Source organism: Panthera tigris, chromosome A1 (assembly GCF_018350195.1).
Source record: "Panthera tigris isolate Pti1 chromosome A1, P.tigris_Pti1_mat1.1, whole genome shotgun sequence".
NCBI lineage: Eukaryota > Metazoa > Chordata > Mammalia > Carnivora > Felidae > Panthera > Panthera tigris.
In genome coordinates, this window is record NC_056660.1 from 164,987,844 (window position 1) to 165,001,938 (window position 14,095).

Genomic DNA, 14,095 nt, shown 5'->3' on the forward strand with positions numbered 1-14,095 from the left:
GAAACAAGGGCCCTGAATGATACATTGGATCAGATGGACTTGACAGATATATTTAGAACTCTGCATCCCAAAGCAACAGAATATACTTTCTTCTCAAGTGCACATGGAACATTCTCCAAGATAGATCACATACTGGGTCACAAAACAGCCCTTCATAAGAATACAAGAATTGAGATCATACCATGCATAGTTTCAGACCACAATGCTATGAAACTTGAAATCAATGACAGGAAAAAGTCTGGAAAACATCCAAAAGCATGGAGGTTAAAGAACACCATACTAACGAATGAGTGGGTCAACCAGGCAATTAGAGAAGAAAGTAAAAAATATATGGAAACAAATGAAAATGAAAATACGACAATCCAAACTCTTTGGGATGCAGCGAAGGCAGTCCTGAGAGTAAAATATATTGGAATCCAGGCCTATCTCAAGAAACAAGAAAAATCCCAAATACAAAATCTAACAGCACACCTAAAGGAAATAGAAGCAGAACGGCAAAGACACCCCAAACCCAGCAGAAGAAAAGAAATAATAAAGATCAGAGAAGAAATAAACAATATAGATTCTAAAAAAAACTGTAGAGCAGATCAAGGAAACCCAGAGTTTTGATTTTTTTTTAAATAAACAAAATTGATAAACCTCTAGCCAGGCTTCTCAAAAAGAAAAGGGAGAGGACCCAAACAGATAAAATCATGAATGAAAATGGAATTATTACAACCAATCCCTCAGAGATACAAGCAATTATCAGGGAATACTATGAAAAATTACATGGCAACAAACTGGACAAACTGAAAGAAATGGACAAATTCCTAAACACCCACACGCTTCCAAAACTCAAGCAGGAAGAAATAGAAAGCTTGAACAGACCCATCACCAGCGAAGAAATTGAATCAGTCATCAAAAATCTCCCAACAAATAAGAGTCCAGGACCAGATGGCTTCCCAGGGGAGTTCTACCAGACATTTAAAGCAGAGATAATACCTATCCTTCTTAAGCTATTCCAAAAAATAGAAAGGGAAGGAAAACTTCCAGACTCATTCTATAAAGCCAGCATTACTTTGATTCCTAAACCAGACAGAGACCCAGTAAAAAAGAGAACTACAGGCCAATATCCCTGATGAATATGGATGCAAAAATTCTCAATAAGGTACTAGCAAATCGAATTCAACAGCATATAAAAAGAATTATTTACCATGATCAAGTGGGATTCATTTCTGGGCTACAGGGCTGGTTCCACATTTGCAAATCAATCAATGTGAGACATCACATTAATAAAAGAAAAGATAAGAACCATATGATCCTGTCAATTGATGCAGAAAAAGCATTTGACAAAATTCAGCATGCTTTCTTAATAAAAACCCTCGAGAAAGTCGGGATAGAATGAACATACTTAAACATCATAAAAGCCATTTATGAAAAGCCCACAGCTAATATCATCCTCAATGGAGAAAAACTGAGAGCATTTTCCCTGAGATCTGGAACACGATAGGGATGTCCACTCTCACCGCTGTTGTTTCACACAGTGTTGGAAGTTCTAGCATCAGCAATCAGACAACAAAAGGAAATCAAAGGCATCCAAATTGGCAAAGATGAAGTCAAGCTTTCATTTTTTTGCAGATGACATGATATTTTACATGGAAAACCCAATAGACTCCACCAGAAGTCTGCTAGAACTGATACATGAATTCAGCAAAGTTGCAGGATACAAAATCAATGTACAGAAATCAGTTGCATTCTTATACACTAAAATTAAGCAACAGAAAGACAAATAAAGAAACTGATCCCATTCACAATTGCACCAAGAAGCATAAAATACCTAGGAATAAACCTAATGAAAGATGTAAAAGATCTGTATGCTGAAAACTATAGAAAGCTTATGAAGTAAATTGAAGAAGATATAAAGAAATGGAAAGACATTCCCTGCTCATGGGTTGGAAGAATAAATATTGTCAAAATGTCAATACTACCCAAAGCTATCTACACATTCAATGCAATCCCAATCAAAATTGCACCAGCATTCTTCTCGAAACTAGAACAAGCAACCCTAAAATTCCTATGGAACCACAAAAGGCCCCGAATAGCCAAAGTAATTTTGAAGAAGACCAAATTGGGAGGCATCACAACCCAGACTTTAGCCTCTACTACAAAGCTGTAATCATCAAGACAGCATGGTATTGGCACAAAAACAGACACATAGACCAATGGAATAGAATAGAAACCCCAGAACTAGACTCACACATGTATGGCCAACTAACCTTTGACAAAGCAGGACAGAACATCCAATGGAAAAAAGACAGTCTCTTTAACAAATGGTGCTGGGAGAACTGGATAGCAACATGCAGAAGGATGAAACTAGACCACTTTTCTCACACCATTCACAAAAACAAACTCAAAATGGATAAAGGACCTGAATGTGAGACAGGAAACCATCAAAACCCTAGAGCAGAAAGCAGGAAAAAACCTTTCTGACCTCAGCCACAGCAATTTCTTACTTGACACATCCCCAAAGGCAAGGGAATTAAAAGCAAAAATGAACAATTGGGACCTCATGAAGATAAAAAGCTACTGCACTGCAAAGGGAACAATCAACAAAACTAAAAGGCAACCAATGGAATGGGAAAATATATTTGCAAATGACATATTGGACAAAAGGCTAGTATCCAAAATCTATAAAGAGCTCACCAAACTCCACACCCAAAAACAAATAATCCAGTGAAGAAATGGGCAGAAAACATGAATAGACATTTCTCTAAAGAAGACATCCAGATGGCCAACAGGCACATGAAAAGATGCTCAATGTTGCTCCTCATCAGGGAAATACAATACAAAACCACACTCAGATATCACCTCATGCCAGTCAGAGTGGCTAAAAGGAACAAATCAGGAGACTATAGATGCCGGCGAGGATGTGGAGAAACAGGAACCCTCTTGCACTGTTGGTAGGAATGCAAACTGGTGCAGTCACTGTGGAAAACAGTGTGGAGGTTCCTCAAAAAATTAAAAATAGACCTACCCTATGACCCAGGAGTAGCACTGCTAGGAATTTACCCAAGGGATACAGGAGTACTGATGCAGAGGGGCACTTGTACCCCAATGTTTATAGCAGCACTCTCAATAATAGACAAATTATGGAAAAAGCCTAAATGTCCATAAACTGATGAATGGATAAAGAAATTGTGGTTTATATACACAATGGAGTACTACATGGCAATGAGAAAGAATGAAATATGGCCCTTTGTGCAACGTGGATGGAACTGGAGAGTGTTATGCTAAGTGAAATAAACCATACAGAGAAAGACAGATACCATATGTTTTCACTCTTATGTGGATCCTGAGAAACTTAACAGAAACCCATGGGGGAGGGGAAGGAAAAAAAAAAAGAGGTTAGAGTGGGAGAGAGCCAAAGCATAAGAGACTGTTAAAAACTGAGAACAACCTGAGGGTTGATGGGGGCTGGGAGGGAGGGGAGGGTGGGTGATGGGTATTGAGGAGGGCACCTTTTGGGATGAGCACTGGGTGTTGTATGGAAACCAATTTGACAATAAATTTCATATTAAAAAATTAAATTAAAAAAATTAAAATTAAATGAAATTAAATTATATAAAATTTAATTTAATTTAAATAATACCTTAATAACAGAGATAAGATCTTATTCCTGATTGTTCAGGTACACAAGCCAAATATTATACATCATGGTACAGTGTGTCATACTAGTTATAAACTTTTTAAAGTATTTTTGGGTAAAAGCAAACAAACTGAATTGTCTTAAATTATTAGATGAATTTTATTATGAACTTTATTATTATAACATCAAATTCATGTTATTGAACCCTCAGACCTAAAAGAGATTTCTCAACTGATTAAACTATTCTAATATAACACATACTCATTTTATTATAATTTGTTATGGCTAGTGTCAATTCAATAATATAAGTGTTCTCGTATAACATATATAAGTTCACATATAATAACATAATACATACAGTGTATAATATATTGTATGATACAATATATCGTATATTATATGCATGATATACCTGCTTAATAAACAAAATATAGACATCTTTGTCTGCCTTTCAACAAATTATCATGAAAGAGGAGAGAGAATTATTCTTAAAGGGCCTTCAAGAATTGTCCTTGAAGCCAACCACTTGTTTGCTCATGTGTGACTCTCTCATGTTTAATTCTGAATACACACACACACACACACACACACACCCAAAGCTGGTGATGAAGATGGCAATGATAGATTAATGAACTATTTAATTGCTGTGCAAAACATACTACTGTATTCAATTTGCACCGAGAGTATCAGTACAAAAGAATTGGAAGGTATGTTGCCTTGCTAAATAGACATTCTTTTGAAAAAAAATTATATTTAAACTAAATAGTTGTTAATCACAGACATTTTACATGATCTAAAAAATATTTTTATTTAAATCACACACAGGACAATTTTAAAAAGTGAAGACCATTTTTATAAATTGTTTCCCATGCATCTCTGATAAATACAGGACACATGTGTTTATATTTGTATTCTTAAATCAAGTACCCTCAAACTGACTGAATAGATACAAATCCCTATCCATACTGGGGTGGTATGTCAGCACACTTCAGCATGAATGGTAGTCGTTAGGTAAGGAAGAGAGCAAAGAGACTATTTTTTCCCCCTTATGGGCAGTGTGCCACATGAAGGCTTTACAATAGCAGTCTTTTCTTGAGCTAAACACACTACCGCCAATAATTGTTTGTCACCTGTGAGTCAACCTTTTTATAACAGTGTAAATAGTGCTGTTATTCTGGGCACTCTCTCCTTTTCCTTTTATTTTATTTCCTTCCTACTTTTGGTTCCCAAAGTGCTTATGTCTCATCTCCATCCTATCAATGTTCAATTTCAGATAACTATAATGTTGGGAGAGTTTGAGTGACTACTTCTCATTAAGGTATAAATGATTGATTGATTCTTGTACTGTCTTTTCCGGGGCATTTACATTTTAATAGGGGATAATTCTTCCATTCATGGTGAATGAGTTCTATAATAGTTATCATTTCAAACTAGAGTAATAGGACACTGTGAGGGGAACTGGAAATGGGAAATCTTCTTTGTTCATTTTTATCAAGGTCATATCCAATTGCCCATTACTTTTTAAGACTTCAAAACTCAACCCTGTGTTCTGGTGTCTCCAAATTTGGGTTTAGTCTCTCCAAAGCTGAAGTTATTTTCTGGAAGTAATTTAAACATGGAAGCAAACAGCTTAACTCTTTCATATCACTAAGTTAACCTTGAGTGCACAGTGGTCATATTTTGGAAAGCCTGTGAAGTAGATGGAATCGAAAGCCAAAATAAAGCAAGTAAAAAATAGCAACAAACACAAATACATAGAAGCAGAGAAAGTGCACTGAGACAACCTAATCAGCCACCCTAGCAGTAATATTTATATACCTCCTAGCACTGTAGTAAATATTGTTTTATGCACATACATTATTCCTTCAGCTTCAAGGAGAGATGAGATTTCTAAGTACCTTCTTACTCTACAGCCCTAGTAAATAAAATGTACAGTACTCCTATAACTATCCCAGAGAGACATGGAGATCACATCGTAGGCATTCTTATTCCCCCTTAAAACAATTTTTATGAATTATAAATCACACATGATTCTGGGAAAGGAAAATACACATGAAACTTACTGACAACTTGTTTGTCTCTACATCACAAATGACTAAACTTTAAAACACACGATCTTGCATATTACTACATTTCCCTAATTTCATTTATGGCAAAACCACAACAGTCCCAGAGTAATATTTTAATTAAACAAAGTATTATAAGGCCAGGTATATTATCAGATTGAATTGAGATACAACATTCTAGTCAGCCAAATAAGATATCCTAATATCTAAGGGGGAATTCTAAAAATTAATGCATGTTCACCAAGTTTAAGAAGGCTTTGGTTAAAAACTAACAACTAGAGTTGTTCTTCATGTAACTCATGGAACATTGAAAACTCAACTCATATCACTAAATTCCATATAAATTACATGAACTCACAAACATTAGTAAGTATTCCATCTAGAATATAGCCTCTAATATGTAGACGTATTTACCTTTCTAATATCATCTGAAAAAAATACTGATTTTTCAAGACCACAGACATTTGTATTTTAAATGACTTTTTGGTAAACATTTCTAAACATTAATATTTAGTATTCTACACATAATTTAAATTTCTATGGTTGACTACAGTTTAGGATTATAAACGGCAGTGTTTCATTTCACCAAGTTCACTTTAGTGATGTGGACTTATTTACCACTGGGTGAAGAATGTCAAATGTCTGTAAAATGGCTGCCCCATTTTACATAGGGTTCCTAAGGAAACCTGAAGATAAATTTGCTTCACTAGGAGTTTTTGTGTATTTCTGGCTACTGTCCTAAAATAGAACAAAAATTAGATTTGAAAATATTTTAGTTGCTGAGAATCTGCCCCTTGAATAACGGGGATATTACTTTACCAGATGGATAGAGAGATTTTTAAAAATTTTCAGTTACAATAATTTGTAGGCTCACTTGAATTAAGACTTTCAATTTAGATAAAGTCTTCACTTTTAGAACAAATAAATAAACTTCCTTCTAATTTCTGGGGAGTAAAATATTTAAGTCTTTAGAAAAAAAAAAAAACAAAAACAGAAACACTGAAATACTGCCAGTTAGTTCTTATTGCCTTTCTCTATACCCTATAGACTTAACAAATTTTTAAAAAATCAGCATTGTCTTACCTAATCATAAGATACAATTTTTGCAATTTCATTTAAAGAAATCTCAGGCAACTCTGGGAAGCATGATTGTGGGAGGTGAGGGAGGAAGAGAGTGAGAGAGAGAATAGTAACTAAAAAAATTCTCCCTTTGCCTAGAGAAAATATTAAGAGAATATCAGAGAGGGACTTTTTTTCTCTCCCTAATGCAAAATATATGTTCAATAGTGCTTTCAATTCAAATTTCATTTGAATTAAAATGTCATTAATGAGAAAAGTAGTTGACCTGCTAACTAAAAGAAACTGCCACATGAAGGTTAATCAAGGCATATCTGCCTCAATTCAGTTTAACAATCGGCAAATATAAGTATTCTCTTTTAAGTATTCAAATCAATTATGTTTTCAGAAAATTTAAGAATGTGCTCACTTCACAAAATTTCATGTAAACATAAAAACAGGTTGTCCTTAATATTCACCAAGATATAATTCTGGCAGGTTTTGAAATATAAAAATTTTTGTTTTTGAGAAATAAGGTTTTAAAAACCATGTAAATTTTTTATTTAGAACAATTAGCTGTCAAACTATTATTATTCTAAACTGTGAAATTTGTATTCTGTAATTAAACAAAATAAACATGAATATTAATCAAACTTCTTGGATAATGTTTGCTTCATGAAATTTTGCTTTATTTAATGATGGCTGAAAAACATTTCCAGATATCTCTCACCTTAAGATGACTGCTAATGCAAAAACAGAAATGCAAAGGGACTATATACACTAATTAAAATTTAAATACCCAACACAACATTTAACATTTTTTTAATGTTTACCCATTATTTGAGAGAGAGAGACACAGAAAGACAGACCTTGAGTGGGGGAGGGGCAGAGAGAGAAGGAGACCCAGAATCTGAAGCAAGCTCCAGGCTCTGAGCTGTCAGCACAGAGCCCAACAAGGGGCTGGAATTCATAAACTGCAAGATCATGACTTTAGCCGAAGTTGAATGCTTAACCAACTGAGCCACCCAGGTGTCCCCTTTTTTTAAAAAAATTAATATTTATTCATATTTTTGAGAGAGAGAGAGAGAGAGAGAGAGGATCAAAGAGAGAGGGAGACATAGTATCTGAAGCAGCCAACACAACACTTTTAAAACTCACCGGTGTTGATTCAGGTGATCAGTCAACGTTGGTATTATTGAATCTATAACATATGAACTTATTTTGTTTTCTCTTCTACCTATGCCTTGAGAAAAAAGCCCGAGAAGAAAATTGAGACAATTATTTCTTTCTCACTACTTATTTTCTTTGCCTTTGAAATCACAACAGGACTTCAACCAGAGGTTTCCCCAATACATATATATATGTGTATATATATATATATATATACATATATATATGTATATATAAATACATATATATGTATATACATATATATGTACATATATAAATACATATATATACATATATATGTATTTATATATGTATATATAAATACATATATATGTATAAATACATATATATATGTGTGTGTGTACATATATATACATATATACATATATATATGTATGTACATGTACGTGTATGTGTGTGTACATATATATATATATATATATATGTACACACACACACACACACACACACACACACACAACATAAGACAGTGGTTAGGTTTTGGGCTCTGTGCCCAGGGAGTGTCTGCTCAGAATTTTTTCTTTTGAAGGATAGCTGTTATACAGTGTTATATTAGTTTCAGATGTACAACATAGTGAATTGACAATTCTATATATTATGCAAGGCTTACCAGGATAAGTGTAGTTACCATCTGTCACCATACATTATTACAATAGCATTGACTCTAGTCGCTATGCTGTATTTTTTGCTCCTGTGACTTAATTATTTCATAACAGGAATTCTGGCTCTGTTTTGTAACAGCTTTCTCTATGGTTTCAGAATAGTTTCTTAAGGTTTCAAAACCTCATTTTACTCACTTGCACAATGGTGATAAAATAGCACCTACCACACACAGTGCTCCAGTGCAGATTAAATGACCAAGCATGTCAAATGCTTAGAAGAGGGCCTGGCATGTTTTATAAGCACTCAATAAATTTTCATTTTCTGTCTTTATTCAAGGTTATCAAGAATAATATTACTACAAATAACTACATTAGTATTATAGTCAGAGGTAGAAAAGAGTCTCTCCTCTATCTAGTTTCCTCTCCTTTTTATTATAACTTATTATAATTATATAACTTCTTTACCCACCTGTATCATTGTCTTCACTAATGACAGACCTATTAGGCTACCAACAGTCAGATTTTCTCAGAGACATCCTGAGGTCTCTCTGCTCAAATATTATCTCACTACGAAGGCCCTGCCTACCTTTTCTCTTTTCTTCTCAACACCCTTATCCTGCTTTATTTTTATTCTTGTCAGTTATCACCATCTACAGATTCCGTGTTTTGTTTTATTCTTTTGTTATGATACTTACTGAATGAAAACAGAGTTACTTCTCTTGTTACAGTTAGAATACATGCTAGAACACATACAGTACATATGAGGCCCACCTCAGGTACTCATTAAATATTTGTTAAGTGAATGAACTAATTCATAATTGGAGGTGAATGACTGGAAAATTTTACAAACCTATTAACGTAAATTTTCAATACCTATCCATGTAACATTTCATAGGAAAGGGTACATCTGGTAGCTTTGGTAGCAAAGTCTATTACTTACTCTCCCTTCCCTCAACACCTACAAATAAGAAACACATTCTTAAAATTGGCAGAATTATTTTATCTGTATAAAGCTCACCAATATCTCATATATTTTCTATGCATAAAAGCTTCTAGGGTCTACAACTTGTCCTTTAATATGTTTGATCAGAAATCGTACCTACATTTTTTTTTCATTCTGCCTCTCATCTCCCTATCTTAGCTTAAGTTTCTTAGAAAGTAAAAAGCAGTGCCTGAGGAAATGCTTATGTCATAACAGTTTATTAGGAAGTAAATTTCCAGGGAAGTGGAGTATAGGAAAAGAAAAGTGAGTGGGGAGGGAGGGAGAACAAGTATAAGGAAGTATATTTTACCAAGCTGGCTAGAGCATCATGGCAGGCTGACTCTTAAGGTGTCAGTGGAAACTTTTATGGAGAGTTTATGAAGTTATTATGGAATATACTAAAATCATAGAGGAAGTGACAAGAGGGAAAATTATTTATTGATAGAATTTCTTTTCCATTGGCCATAGTTTGCCTCAAGAACTTCAAATCCTTCCACTTTCCTGGTGGTACATACTTGGGGTCTGAGCAGATCTCATATGTTTTAGGAAAATAATGGCAAACAGGAAGCCTTAGATTAGAAGAGGAGTGGCCTGAACACAGAACTGAAACAAGGCACTATCAATATAAGCTTACAAGTGAGGTAATGGCTAGGAACTGTCATCATAGGTAACCTCCGTGTCAGTAGCAGAGCCAGCAGTAGTAACCTGGCTTCATGACCACAATGGAAACACATGTAAGTTGTTGTGATGGCAGTCTCAGAAAGCAGGCAAGAGGTGTGATCTGAGGTAATGAATGAAATGTATCCCACACATGCCCTCATCCTTCAATGTATATGTGCTGGAAAAATGTTCTGGGTCTGTAGTACCAACCTTCCTAGCTTCAGGGTGTGTAAGCTCCCCACACTCTAAATATAAATTCAAAACCACATAATTATTAAAGTACTTTACTCTTTCTTTAAACAAAATATAAAATAAAACTTAAATAACTTCATGTTAAAAGTCTCATTTAAACCAAATTTTTTGTGACATAAAATTAAACTTCCACAAAAAATTAATTCATAATAATGTTGTAATTTATAAACATTGCAGAGTGCCCAGCTAACAATGTCAATGGTTACTGCAATTTAGTGAGAAATTATAACAATGGAAATATTCAATCAAGTGTGAACTAGGAGACAGTGTTATATCCAGCTCTGCTTCTCCAACTCAGATACATAACCACAGCACCCCATCCCCATTGCCCTGATAAGAACCATTAAGATTTTAGGCACAATGAAGGCATAGGGAAAATATAGTGCTTTTTCTAGGTCTCAATTTTACTTAAAAATTTAAGAAAATATCTTAAACCTTGATTTTTTTATGCCAGACTATCAAACATTAGAATTTTTTTCTGTGATATATATTATTTAAAAAGCTTCTTCCTCTGTGTAAGCAGGAAAACTGATAATAGTATGACATTCTCATCATACAGAAGGGACTACCCGCTGTGGAGAAAGTTAATTATTCTAATATCACTGACCTGCATACCTTTTTTAGCACCAGTTAGATCTACAAAATGACTAGTACACAATAACAATTAATCTAAAACTTGTAAAGCATACTTATATGTATTTTAAATATGAATTTTAGGGTTTTAGATATGTAACTAAGCCTAAACAAGTTAGTTTTTAGAATAACTTGAGTAATAAATATCCCTCAAGACGTCACTAACCAAAATTTTATATTTTATGTGTCTTAATACAACAAGTCTGGGCTGAGAACAATAAAATAAAAATATAATTAGAAACTAAATATATAATTATAGATAGCTGTAACAATTTATATATACATTACATTTATGTGTCACATATATAAGTTACATATAAACATATATACGAATATATATATTACATATATAATTTACACATAACTATAACCACATATAAAGTTATTTAATTCAAATACATTTTGGTTCCAAGAGAAGCAAATGATCCGACCTAAAAATGCCTCTTTCAGACATCTAAACAATTTTAATGTGTTCGAAGGATATTGAGAAAACCAAGAGAAAGACTGAGGCACAGATAATTATTTAACAGAGTTGGATAAAATCATGGGCATTATTTCCTTGACCATTTTCTTGGTTCTTTTTTGATATCTTTACACTGAAAGTATTTGATGAAAACAATAATTGGCAAATTGCTAAAAGCCAAAGTGAACAGTGAAGAAATTCTCAACCACTGTTTAAATGTGAAAAACCACAACCCCAAACCACAGTATGGCTGTATGCATGCCTGGGCCAACTCAAAGGTATGTAAAACTGTTTTGGAGAAGACTGTTTTGTACAGTGTTTACAACAGCAGCCAGTGGTTTTCTCAGAGTATTAAACTAGTAAAATATTAAGTCATATTTGAAACCATATTTGATTTGAATCTTCATCCAACACAGTATGTATCAAATTCTTTAAGATGTTTATATATTTTGACCAAGTATTTACCGCTCTAGGAATCTATCTTAAGATGAGGTGAAACAGCTATATATAAGGCATAAGTGTAAAAATGTTCAAATGCTGAAAATTCAAAAATATTCTACAAATCTAGTACTAGGTAATAATAATTTAAAATATAATACACTATGAAATGAAATAGCATAAAACTAACTTATGTTTAACAGTATATTGTATAAACTGATTCTTAGTCTGCTTCAGGCTGCCATAACAAAATACGAGAGGCTGGGTGGCTTCCACAACAGAAATTTATTTCTCACAGTTCTGAAGTCTGAGAAATACAAAATCCTGGTGCTGGAAAGACAGGTTGGCTGAGGCCTCCTCTCTTCGATTGTAGAGGTACTCACAATCTTGTTTTGTGCTCACATGACCTCTTCTTTGTTCATTTGTATATAGACACAGATATAGATAGATAGATAGATGATAGATAGATAGATAGGTAGATCTCTCTCTATATATATATGTATACATACAGAGAGAGGGAGAGAGAGAGAAAGAGAGAGGGAGAGAGAAAGCTCTCTGGTATGTCTTCTGTTAAGGATACTATCCCTATGGGATCAGAGTCCCACCCTTATGATCTCATTTAACCAAAATTACTTAGAGATTTCTTCTCTAAGCAGAGCCACACTGGGGGTTATAGCTTCAGTAGATGAATTTGGGGGGGTACCTAAACATTCAGTCCATAATGCGTGAAAAATACATCCTATGTAACATTACAGGGAAAATTATTATAACATTTTAAGTATCATATGATCCTACTTTTATAAATATTAAATTGTTGTTTATATAACAAGGAAAAGTTGGTAGAAAGTCCACCAATCACAAAGAGTAACTGCTCATGGACAGTGTTATTTATTGTGGTATTTACTTTCCATTTCTACTTCATAGCTGTCTCATACTTTTAGAATTATCATGTGTTGGTTTTATGATTAAATATTTTAATATAACAGAAATTAAATGAGGATAAGACAGAATTAAGTGAAATAAAATACATGTATGGCAGTGCTTCAAGTACTCAACTAATTCCCTTTGACTTGTAATTTACTTTTAATATATTTGTATAATATGATATTATGTATAAGGTACCATAAGGAGATTCTGTTTTCATTATTTCAGCCAAAATTTGGGGAGGGAAGAATATATATCATATTCAAATTTCCAGTTATTGAGAAATAATGATGAGATAAAAATAAACTATAAACGTTTGATTTATATGGTTGTGTGTCTCAAAAATCAGAAGATGCACATTAATTATTTTAGAAACATCTTAAAGAATACTCAGCAGATAGCTTATCATAGATGATAAGCCAGTTTTAGACAGCATATTAGTAAGCAGTTAGTGGAATTTTCATCCCATGATCAATTTTCCAAATGTTTACTGATTGACTTCTATTTTTTAAACTGTTCTCAGATCTGTGAATGCAAAAATGTAACATGCCATCATTTTAAGATCATACACAAGTAAAATAAATCATATTGCAGTATGATGATTTCACAAAGAGAGGAAGAAAATAACAAAAGCATAGCATAAAGGCAGGTATCAGTGAAGTCTTAAGAAGAGATGTGTAAGGTAGGTTTTAAAGAATAATGCAACAGCACTTAAAAACAAACAAAAACCAAGAGTAGAAAAGAACAACGTCTTATTATTTGACACAGAGTGCAACAACAACAACAACAAAATTAGAATAAGAACAGCATATTTATAAGTAGAGGACTCTGGAAAAGTTCACAATGCCAATTCTGTTAGCAAAAACCATGTTAGGCAGAAGTACAGCAATGCTGAACGTGAGAGGAGGCAGAGACGATTTTGTCAAAATGGTAATTCGGATATGAGAAACTTCAGTTTCTTTTGGAAATTAATGGGTAATTTATCCCTTTGATTATCTTAAAACCCTTTTTTCACTTTACAAAATTTTAACTTTAAAGATTTTTGTTTGTGAGCTGTCAGATTATGGATTTTAATATTGATTAGTTGTTTTTATTACTGCTATTAGGTTTCTCCTTTTTTTTCTGATTATCAATGACATTCACTGATTAAATAATAGTGAAAACTCCCCCAAAATAAACAAAATCTTCAATATTCAAAAAAAG

General features: G+C 33.4%; 1 long non-coding RNA gene across 3 annotated transcripts in view; it reads right to left on the bottom strand.

Annotated features, from left to right (window-relative positions):
* Window positions 1–14,095, bottom strand: part of LOC122231524 — a 246,810-nt gene that overhangs the window by 16,389 nt on the left and 216,326 nt on the right. Inside the window, exon 5 of one of the 3 annotated variants that reach the window (XR_006208760.1) lies at window positions 7,908–7,990. The exons of the other annotated variants lie outside the window; for them this stretch is intronic. This is a non-coding gene — a long non-coding RNA (uncharacterized LOC122231524). Of the gene's footprint in view, window positions 1–7,907; window positions 7,991–14,095 lie in introns of those variants that run through there. 3 annotated transcript variants of the gene reach the window in all.